This window comes from Anopheles coluzzii, chromosome 2 (genome assembly GCF_943734685.1).
Source record: "Anopheles coluzzii chromosome 2, AcolN3, whole genome shotgun sequence".
Classification (NCBI taxonomy): Eukaryota; Metazoa; Arthropoda; class Insecta; order Diptera; family Culicidae; genus Anopheles; species Anopheles coluzzii.
The window spans coordinates 47,467,020-47,476,820 of NC_064670.1; the positions used below are offsets into that span (position 1 = coordinate 47,467,020).

General features: G+C 46.0%; 1 non-coding gene across 1 annotated transcript; it reads right to left on the reverse strand.

Annotated features, from left to right (window-relative positions):
- Positions 1-2,259: 2,259 nt before the first annotated feature.
- Trnaa-cgc (transfer RNA alanine (anticodon CGC)) lies at positions 2,260-2,331 on the reverse strand. The gene has a single exon. It is a non-coding gene; the product is annotated as a tRNA-Ala (tRNA).
- Between the last annotated feature and the right edge of the window lie 7,470 nt (positions 2,332-9,801).

Below are 9,801 nucleotides of genomic sequence, written 5' to 3' on the forward strand. Positions count from 1 at the left end.
CAATTGCCTTACATTACAACTAAATCCTCGCCAAAACACCGCGGACCGTGTGTCCGTGGCCCACGAGCAGCAGTTCCGATGTGTAGCAGTGGCTCAAACTGCGCTGCGTCCATAAAACCGGCCATCGCCAAGAATGTTTGCCAGTAGTAGGCAGCTGTTTGAAGAGCATCTGTGCACTCGCCGTCGTTTTATGGCTGACTGAGTGGTGCGCGTGCACTAGCGCACATTACCGCAAAGCCAACGCACAGCGCAAGGATAGCATTCGCTCGGCCTACTACACACATGGACGGCGCGCACTACTAAGCCTCGTCTTTGTGTGTGCGTAGCGCGAAAGGAAAAGAAGAGTATCTCGAGGTTGCTGCTAACTACTACCCCCACCTCCCCCCCCCCCCCCCCCCCCCTTCGAAAACATGCGAAAGGAACTCCAAAGCTAGCGCTTTTTTTTTCGTCTGTGCTTTATCAACCACTTCGTCGATTGTTTGCGGAGCATTAAATTCGATTAGGTAATTAATGGCCTTATTTATGGCCTCGCAGCTACGACGATTAGCTCTCCTCATCTCTCCCTCCACACACAGCCACAGTGGATGGGTGCGCAAAGTTATGTTATGCGCCGCGGCCGTGTTATTGGCGTGTTTCACCTGCGTTATTGTTTCACCGCGCGCAATGCTAAATGTGTGAGGGTACGCTTTTAAAAGTGCGCCGTTTGAAAGTGGGGCTCTCCATCGAAATGGTGTTGTTGTTGCTAACTGTTCAGATGTGTTGTATACTTCTTTATTATTATTTTTTTTTGCTGCCGTACTTTGTACAACTTTGATTGCATTTTTCGCATTTGTAGCGCTAACGTTTGCAGATTTTGATCTTTCCGGCGTGGTTGGTGCATTGGTCTGAGCAGTGAATGACTTTACTCATCGGCACCTTTCTTGCTTGCTTGTCTGCTTGCTTGCCCTTGCCCTCAGTTGTCGAGGGAAAAGCAACATCGATTGTGCAAATCGATTAACAGATCGCAAATTGATCGGTTTGGGCTAATGGTAACAGTGTTTAAAATGCACACAACACTGACCAATCCGCTCGACGATCTGAAGGTGCATGTTGCACTTTGTTGAGCACAACAGTGTCGATCGAACGGTTGTTTGGTGTACGTGAGTGAGGACGGTCGAGTTACAACATAAACTGCAGTATGGAAAATACGATTAGACTCATTTTGTTAATATTAAAAATAATGCAAAACGTTAGCTTGGAACTCGACCATACTTGTTGCTAGTGAAGGACACTTTGGTAAGATATTTTTGTTATGCTGTTAAATGGTATTAGTTCTTAGCATTCGCTATGGTTTGGTATGGAATGTCCAACTCCCGACAGATTCCAACTGTTTCTACAAGAGATAACAATTGCGTTTGCGAAAATTGCATGCAAAATTCCATAAAGAAACAAGGTTCAAAATATGAAACCAAATTTTCTGCATAATTTTTGAATACGATTTGCATGGTTGTAAAACATATATAAAAGCTATTCTGACTCCATTGATTCTTGAGCGGTAACCTGGCCAAATTGATTATAAAATCGTTACTTTTCAATAATACCATTACTTCAATTGATTTTAAATGTACTTTTACATCAATCTAGTTTAAAATTAAACATCTCAAACTAATGAACTAACATATGAACTATTGGTTTACATAAAAAGCACGATTTGTTTTTTCAAGTGGAGTATTGAGTGTGCGACTGTCACATAAACCAAAAATTGTATTTTTTTAAAAACAGTTTTCTTGTAATGATACAATCTAGTGAACAAATTTTGTTTTCAATTGAAGAACTATGCGTATTTCGCTCAAAGTTCTTTTTCTTGTTGCATTGCATTCACTTTCATTTAAATTAATTAAAATTTAACGCGAACCACTTGGCTTTGAAAATACATTTGCCGCGACCCTCATCCATAGAGGGCATACATTTTGTAGACTTAGCTCAAAGTTGTAGATCAAAAATATATTTAAATCTTATTCTAGACACACCTGTTCAATAAATAATCTTAATTGTAGGAAAAAAGTTGAACAATAAGACCAGCAATAACCTTTTCTTTTTCAAAAGTATTTTTTTCGCGGACCACAGGTTGGAGAACACTTTTTTACAGGATAAGTTTGAGTTAAAAATATCCTAGTCGTTGCCTTTCAATAAAAATAGTGGATATGTATGAGCATTTACTATATAACATGTAAGCGAGCCGATAAAAAGGTAAGCAAAGACGAATAAAAAAAAGCACTCTGGAGACGCCGGGGATTGAACCCGGGACTTCTCACATGCGAAGCGAGCGCTCTACCACTGAGCTACGTCCCCATCGATGTCTCTCTGCTGCTTAAACGCATATAAAAACTACGCGTCGCTCCCTACGTGCTTCTTCCCACCAACGACACATGCTGTTAAGCGCACGGGCACTTTTGCTCTCGTAACCTACCTTTTTCGCCCTCTTCTTTCGCGCGGGGCAGTAGTACACATCCGCGCGATACGCGCGCTCGTTACGTTCATTCATAACAAGCTAGCGGTGTCGCTGCACAGGGAGGGCGGTAGCAAGAGAAAACAAGGAGGACACACAACACAGTGCACGGGGAGGGTGGTTGAAGTTCGCGGTCCGTCCGTCGTCGGGTGAGTTGGGTTTGGACCGTCGGGTAGGTTTGGGTGGTGGGTTGGGCCGCGGGACTCTCTTCACTCCGCGTGGGGTCGGTTTATTTTTAGTCGATCGCTTGTCGAGGCGTTGTCGCGACGTTCTACTCTCTGTGTCTACCGTTCTTTCCGTTTGCTTTCCGCCGGCGTTCGGTCCGGCATGTGTGTGTGTATGTGTGTGTAATTTCGGTATGATCAAAGGCGGAACGCCTCGAACAAATCACCTTTAATTCATCCGGTTCCTATACGCTCCGTCCTTGGAGAAGCGAACAAAAAAAAACGTCCGGGCGTTGTTCGTTGTTGCGGCAAGCGGAAGCTTTAAATCCCACCCTGGTGGTTCTTTGCATCGACACTAGAACATGTACACACAAATGCACACTGCAATTGTTGGTGTACAAGTGGACATTTTGCAAGACCGTAGGCTGGTCTTGAGATTATGCGCTTATTGTGATTAGCAAACATGACGGTTTCGGTCCCCTCAGACTGCCAAAAACCGAAGCTGAGCTTTTCACTTCCCACTTTCCCACACCACAACGGCTCCACACAAAATTACATCGCTAATTGATAAAGAACATGCTATTGTGCACTTCGGTTGTGTGTATGTGTGTGTGTGTGATGCACAAACTGTCCACGGCGCCCAACGAATCAACGGAAAAACGAAAAATTAAGCTCATTTAGTGTGATGTTCGGTAGACCTGAGGAACTGTTTTCCCACTCCTCCTCCTCCTTCTCCTTCTCCACCAACCACCCGCTCCCTCGAACCAAAGGGGTGTGAAGAACGTGCGCGTGGAATGGGGAGGCAAAAAGAGGAGATGGCCACGAAGCGGGCGGGTGCGAGCGCGCGCTAACCGAAAGAACTCATCACGAAAACGGCTGATTATCGCTAAATGAGTGCTGCATTTAAAGGCAGCAAAAAGGGAGGTTTAATTAGTTTTTAATTGCATTTTCCAATTCTAGTCGATGGTGCGTCGCCATCCGCCCGGTTTTGTTATGCTCGTGTTGACTCCTCGGGGGATAATCTCGGGGTTCGCACGATTTCCGAACGAGCGGCTGCGACTTAACGAACGGCATGTGAAGCACGGACTGAACAGACGAACAAAAAAAAACCCACACCTCCCCTACAGTGCATGCGGAGTGGAAGAGCGAGGAGGAAAACCATACCCGGACAACCCGGATCGTCGTCGCAAGGGCCAATTTAAAAGGCCGACCGAATGGCAGCGATTAAGAAAATGCTGCAAACACCATCATTAGGAAAGGAACGAAATGAATGCGCTAGTGGGTCCTCCTGGGGTGTTTGGCCGCCTTGGGTATCGGAGTATGTGTGCACACGTGTGTGTTTGTGTGCGCATGACAATTGAGAGACCCTTTCCTCTCTACCTTTCACAGGGCGCCGAAGAGCGGAGAAACGCTTCAAGCATATAATTGCATCAACAATGAACAAAGCCCCGCGTGTGCGTGCCTCATTTTGCTTTAAATTTTATTAAACGAAGCAGCAACTCATTTTAATTCTATTATTCATCAATCCCGTCCGTGCAACGGGGATCAGCCGGAAACGGAACAGGCTAGGTGAGTGAACCCCGAGGGGGACTTTTTCTGATTGGAAACACTCGAATTGCAATTTTGTTCCATGTTCTTCGCGGCGAAAAGAACCGAAATCATTCGGAAAACCTCACTCCAACCTCACCCCGAACACATCAACAATATCGACGGGCGGCTGTCAAGCGGCGCTCGCAACTGGGTAATAAAAATAGAAGACACCGAAGCGAAAAACCAACCGAAAAAAACGAAAAAACAAAAACAAAAGAGAAACAATCTTTCCGTACCATTTAGGGGCTGGTCATAAAATCTAGCTAAAATTGGCTATAAATTCCACCTTAAATCGGCACTTCTTCTCCGGGGGCCCCAAAAGCAGTATAATCCTCTCTTGGGCGAACGAAGGCGTCGCACACACACCAACACACACACTCACTCCTTTCCTTGGGGCTGGCTGGCCTTTGGCTGACTTGTACCGCGCTGCTTGCCAACCCATTTCCGTGCTTTGTTTTGGATGGTGAAGAAAATTGCTCCTTAGTTTTACCAAACCTTCCGTCCCTCTCCCCTGCCGCTTCAAATTGCTTTTGTCTCTGTCTGTGTGATTTTCCTCCCCCCCCCCCCAACCCAGTGGGAGGAATCGTTCGTGCAGATGCTTCACAGGGCGGCAGTTGTTTTTCGCTCGTTTCATTGCAATATTTGCCATTTTATGTCAATTGCTGTTTTCGGAACAACGACTAACCGCCCCACGACACCCCGGTCGGCCGCCAGTCCCTTTTTCCCTTCAATGCGATCGATTTTTCGAGCGAGGAAAGGAAAAAAACAGGGCCATCAAACGGATGTCGTTAAAAATTGCAAGAGCCAGCCGGTCGGTTCTATGCTTCCTCCCACTACGACCACCCTCCTAAGTCCCCCCATCCCCCCCCGCCACTTGTCTGTTGGTTCCCCGGTAGAGCATTCACGAACATTTTAATTTTTAATGCCTCAAACTTTGGCCGTCACATCCCTCCACCCCCCGATTCGCTGTTTTGTTTTTCTTTACTGGTCGTTTTCTGTGTCACCTTTGGCGGAGCTTTGGTGCATTTTTCTGACACCTTCAGGTTCGCCGTCTGTCGCTCACGTTTCACACGCTGCGAGAGGAGGAGGAATTTTGCGATATTAAACACGGCAAAGTTGTGCAATTGAAGTTTCATTTCGCGAAACAAAGACATGGCACATACAGAGGAAGCAAGGGCAAGGTTTGTCTTTGAAACGGTATTTGTCACTGTGTGTGATTTACAGTAATAATTGAAAGTGGAGCCCGTTTGAACCCCGTGCAGCGCGTAATCAAAGTCATTCGAGATTGATTGAACACCGACCCAACCTCCTGGAATGGCTGGCTTACGCTTTCCGGCGGTGGTGACAACGGACTACATCTTGGGATTTATTGTTTTTTGCTCCTTTCAGGCGTTTGTGGCACTGGCAGTCAATCGCGCGCGGGCCAAGCGTAACGAAGGTATTAATTCCGGGGACAACCACTGATCCGAACGATAAACAATGCGATTAACGGCTTGGTTGTAGAGTAGGGTTTTCCAATCCCTTTCCTTGGTCCCTGGGTTTTGGGTCTGGGGCATGCGGCAGGTAAGGGACGAGGGACGCTGAGATTTAAAGCAAATAATACCCTTGTATGTATGAATATATTTCTTCTCTCTTTGTTTGGTTGCTTGGAAAGAAGATTCATCGCCCCATTCGCAAAAAAACCCATTGTTGTCGGCTTTTAGGAACTATTCATATAAATATGAGCCTGCCAGACGTCACGTCACGAAGGGAGTGAGAGAGAGAGAGAGTGTGTGGCACCGGGAGGTAAAGAAAGTGGCATAAAAGTTGCAAAGTGTTGTCCCCTCAGGGGGGGGAAGAGAGTCACGTAGCAGCAGCTCTCCTGGGCAGGCGGGAATGCGGGCCAACGAAAAAACAAAAACTCAAGCAAACGATACCCGGGGATCGAGAACAATGGAACCATAACACATTTTTGCCGCATTATCTTTTGCCCATGGCCCGATGTGGCATCGGTTGTGTGTGTGTGTGTGTGTGTGTGTGTGTGTGTGGTGAAAAATGCCACTTTCAAAACATCCCATGCCTGTCCCAAAATATTCAGATCGCATCAGAAACTCGACCGTCGAACCGATTTTCTAAGGGAAACTGCAACTGTGCCCACCGTTGTGCTGTTGTCGGTGCACAGTGAAGGTGCGATTGAAAATCTATCATTAATTTTCTTCCTGCGCTTCCTGCCTTTCTGCAGAGAAAAGCGATCCTTTTGGCACTGCAGGAATGCCCGGAATGGAGGTGGAGAGAGATAAAACTTCGCCGAAGAAAGAATTTCCGTCGTACGTGCACGGCACGGAGCACCACCAATAGGGCGCACATGGCACCTAGGGCCTTTTTATCTGCTCAGTATAAGAAAATGGACCGAACCAGACGACCCAACCATGATAATGTGTGTGTGTGTGTGTGCAATGCTCGTTAATTCTCTCTAATTTATCACAGACCATCTTGAGCTTTCCTTTTTTCCCCATTCCCGTATTTTTTCTATTCCTAGGCCTCCGCTCTGGAGCATCCGGGTCGAATCCTCCCAGTCTCGTCTCGTAGGAAGAAACGAAACGATCTCCGACTGCTTTTCATGCTTTTCATTGTTTCCGCGTTTCATTGAGGAAAAGAATAAACCTTGATACGGTGGCGAAGCTGCTCTAAAATTGCCCTCAAGGATGTTTCCTCCATGCCATTTTTTCGTGGGGGTTTGCTCTCCTAATTACAGAGCAGTGTGGCATTGTGGAAACGTCCCCGAAGCGCTCGCCCATCGATTAATGGTCCCATTTTGGCACGGTTTCCGATTCCGTTGCGAACGGAATGGGGAACTGCTGTGAACAGCTGATCGAGCGATGGGGGTTGGCTTGCCGTTTATTAAATGTTTCCTTCCCGCACAGTTTGAATAAAGTTTTTTTTCTGCTGTCCAAATCGAAGCGGACATGATTTCACTGCGCACTGCTACAGAGGCGTGCACAATGCGCTGTGAAATGCATTACCAATGCTTTCCCGCCGGTTGACGCGCGATTGTTTAATGGCTTATCGAATCGCAAAAAGCACAGACACACACACACCCATTTCCGATGCACGCTGGTGTGGCATTAGCGAATGCAATGTTGTCATGCTCGATTCGATCCAGCACTGCATTGCAGCCGCCCGTGGGGTGTGTGTTTGAAGGCCGCGTGTGTTTTCGTTTTCTTGTGCGCGATCACGTGCGGTGATTGTGCGCGAGCAAAAAGAAATGCACACGAAGGACGACGTTCGGGGAGAAGGCATCGGGGCAGGCGGTGGTGTTATCGTTTGGGCCGCCACCGCCCGCCGGCAACAGATTTCGTGGAGTTTATTTTTACATACACACACTGCCGGCAGCCCAAGATTAAGGAACAGTCGAACTGGCTTTGTTTTTCGGAACTATCGCGAGCATACACACACACACACACACACACACACACACACACACACACACACGAATTGGAGACACACAATCAGCACAGGAAAGAAACGGAAAGAGAAGTAGCGTTGATAATGATTACAAGGTTTTCGGATGGAGGGAGGAAACATAACCACATGCCGCCAGGCTACCGCCAGAAGAATGCAATGCGCTCGATCGACAGGGCACACGCTACTTGATGGCAAACATAACGATGGCTGCGGGAAAGGAAAAGTAAATTGTAGGACTTGTTATGCTAGCTCAAGGGGAAGGGGGGGGTTGTGGTAGTAGGGAATACAACGTATTCCGATAAACAATTCATCCATCCATCGGAATGATGAATGATTTAATTTCATGCGACTCTCCCGGTGGCTGTGATTTATGTTTCACCATCGGTTCGTAACGCTCCATACACGAGCTGTCCTTTCATGGCCGGGGCCCCACTGTGCAATGCTACAGCGTGTGTGTGTGTGTGTGTGGCGATATTGCATGGCCGCTCTGGGCTGCCTGTGCGGAAAGTGGTCCCTTCCCAATTGGTCAACAACGGGTGGGCAACGCACCGGGCACGCGGTGACATAATGGAACACGGGAAAGAAGAAAGCGCAGTTCTCGAGAAAAAGCCCTAAGCCACCCATCGCGCTTGCTGGGGCAAGCATCCAGATTGGGAAAGGCAAAAACAAAGGGCGAAGAAAAGCTAGTGCCCGGTGTGGCGCAGAAAGAAAATGCGCCGTACAATGCGGATCGCCCGACGGGAAGGGAGCGTAAAGACCAATAGCAAACTTCGCTCCGGAACACAATAGCTGAGCCATGGTGAGTGTGTCGGCGAAGGATAAATACGGGCAGTACGGGGTGACGAGCGTTGAAGATTATTGCACACCGGTGTAACAACACACACACACAAACACATAGACGATAACGGATCTCGACACGGAGGAAATATGGTAACGAGGGCTGCTGGGCTGCTTACAGTGCACGACAACGGCGATTGCATCGGGGATTGAGATTGAATGCATCTTTTCACTTTATCACGGTTCGGTTGAGGCCCGATGTAAAGTGATGTGTGCCTGGCAGCTTGCAGGCAGAGTTTGGTGCATTTCAGCAATCGCATTAGTTCAGTGCATTTCAATAGGGATTGCCGAGGGAAGATTTGCGTACACTGCCGGAAGTGTGTAATTACTTCTCTGGGAGATGAGATAGCAACTAATGCAAACAGATTCGTTGAAAGAGTACCCTGAAGTACCCTAAGTAGCATAACATGCAGTCCCTGTGGGTTGCAGTAAATGTGTATCTAGTAAAAATCCATCTATTGTGTGATAAGTTATTGATTGTTAAGTACCACTATTTCAAATTTCGTTAGTATATGCTGTACTTTATATCATGGTATGAGTATATTAATTAATTAAAGGCATAGAATGACTATGTTGTGAAAAGGAAGAATAAGATGCTTCTCTGTTGGATGTTTAATGCTTTTAGTCTTCTATTGTCTTTATTGGGAGTTGTGTATATTTGCTCATTCCAGTATGATCTTGTACATTTGGACGAACCCACGTGTCAAGGACACATGCTTTAAGAGGTATATAGAAATTACAGACTGATTCGACTTACGACACAAGTATTATCATGTTTGACAGGTTGGTCTTGGGCATCTGCATATAGTTCCATACGTTTGTCTTTGTCAGTTTTCGTATACTTAAACATTTCGTATACAATCAACGATTACTTACTTACTTACTTACTATGCTTATTCTATGCTTAAACTGCCTTGTTTTTAATGAAAAGCTCATAAAAATGTAGATGCATTAAAATAGTTGATTTCCTTCCCTTTGATTTCCTTTCCTTTTCCGAATGTTATTATTTTAAAAGACATTTAAGAAACTATCAGAAAAAGATATCCAACCAAACAAAAAAAATTGAAGAAACTGCTGATGTCATAAAGCTGCATTATCACTGCTGATAATTAGGTTGATAGGAATAACAGGAAAGTACCCAGGTGGGTATATTCATTATTTTACTTCGCAGAATGTTTCACTGATACTTAACTGTGCCAAGCAATTTATCAAATTTATGATTTACTTCAAATACGTATTGTGTTGAAAACTTTACATACTATGCTTAAAAATGCACGA